Raw genomic sequence first — 2,123 nt, forward strand, 5'->3', positions numbered from 1 at the left:
CATCAAAATGAAACTGGTCCTTGAAGAAATGAGTGATTCCAGGATTAGTACACCAAACAAGGGCAAGATGAGAGTGGAGCATAGATGTACCATGCAGATAAAGAAAAAAATCTTCCTTGGGGCGCCTGGCTGGCTTAGTTGGAAGAGCACATGACTCTTGGCCCTGGAGTTGTGAGTTTGAGCCCCACGTTGGGTGTAGAGCTTACTTAAAAAAAAAAAAAAATCTTCCTTAAACATAATGTCCACAAATAAAGGCCAACTACGGAAAGAATGATATAATTAGACAATTGGCATTTTGGCAACCACGATAGTAACAATTGTTTCAAGCAAGAATGATAAAGAGATATTGAAACTAATGAGCAGAAGTATGATGAGAAACAGGATATTCACATAGACTCAAAATATATCACCAGACATACTTAGTAATTATAAAAAGATAAATAGTATGTTTATAATGGAGAAACTTGGCAGATAACCACCTTCAGCAAGTTTAATCACAGATGACAATCTGGTATCATGTGCTTCTGTATATGATGCACCGAGAAGGGCACAGCATCACTTCTGTGATATTCTTGCCAAAAACGTACAAGCCAAGTCCAGTCCTGAGAAAATATCAGACAAAGACAAACTGAGAGAAACTCTACAAAATAGCTGACATGTTCTGCTCTTCAGAAAGAAACGGCCAAGACCAAAGAAAAACAAAGACTGTAGAATTGTTCTAGATTAGAGGAGACTAATGAGACAAGAAAACAGATGCGGCCTGTGATCCTGGGCTGGACCCTGGATTGGAAGCTTTTTGTTGTTATTATTATGAGAGAGGACATTATTGGGACAGCTGGGAAAAAATTGAAGGAGGTCTGTAGTTTAGAAATAGTATTTTGTTCATGTTAATTTTATGAGTTGGGTGGCTGTACTATAGCGCTATAGTTAGGTAAGAGAATGTCCTTGTTTTTAGGGGAGATAGACACATACCTATATAGATATATAGATGGCAGAGAAAGAAGGGTAATAGATATAAATACAGACAAATATCTGTATAAATACAGATACAGAGGTAGATAGAGGTATGAAGAAGAAGAAGAAGAAGAAGAAGAAGAAGAAGAAGAAGAAGAAGAAGAAGAAAGAGGGCAGCCCGGGTGGCCCAGTGGTTTAGCGCCGCCTTCAGCCCAGGGTGTGATCCTGGGGTCCCGGGATCGAGTCCCACGTCGGGCTCCCCACAGGAGCCTGCTTCTCCCTCTGCCTGTGACTCTGCCTCTCTCTCTCTCTCTGATGAATAAATAAATAAAATCTTAAAAAAAAAAAGAAGAAGAAGAAAGAATAAAACTAGGGTGGAAAAACGTTAACCACATGAACACATGAGAATCAGGGTAAAGAACATGCTCCAGGATTCTCTGTACCATTTGGAACATTTTTGCACATCTAGAATTATTTCAAAATTAAAGTTAAGGAAATGAATGCTAATTTGGACAGAGTCCAGAACCAAGGCTAGAAGTAAGTCTGGTCCTGGTCCCCAGCCTTGCCCACGTCCCAGAGTGAGGCAACTCTGGAATAGAGGAAGCCTAAGAACAACCTGGGTTTTAAAAAGTCGGAATTAGTGGAGCTGGAGACTGATGGAGACTGAATGAGCCATGAGGCAAGGGACAAGGAGAGGTGCAGGCAGATGGGCCACCAGTACCGGGCACTTATGAACAGCAACCAAATCACAAAGATGTGCTGACTGTGAACAACAGATTAACAGACACTCTCGGGGAAACAATAGTCTGTACGATAGTTTCCAAACTCTTCAGTTTCTTATATTAACTTCAGATTTCAGAAAAGAAAGAGCAAATAAATCAGTTGTAACTTCACGTGAACTCCTGTTATTTAGCCTTGTTGAAACTCCCCAGCACCTATTGGTCTAAATCCTCTAGAACTTAACTCTCTGGTATGGTGATCATTAGACCCATGGGGCTATTCTAATTTAAATTATTTTTTTAAATAAAATAAAATTTAAAATTTAATTTGTCAGTCACACTAGCCATTTTTCAAGTGCTCAATAGACCCATGTGACTACTGACTACTAGCTACTGTACTGGGCGGTATAGATACAGGACATTTCCATCACCACAGAAAATTCTGGGCAT

This window comes from Canis lupus, chromosome 11 (assembly GCF_048164855.1).
Source record: "Canis lupus baileyi chromosome 11, mCanLup2.hap1, whole genome shotgun sequence".
In the NCBI taxonomy this organism is placed as follows: Eukaryota; Metazoa; Chordata; class Mammalia; order Carnivora; family Canidae; genus Canis; species Canis lupus.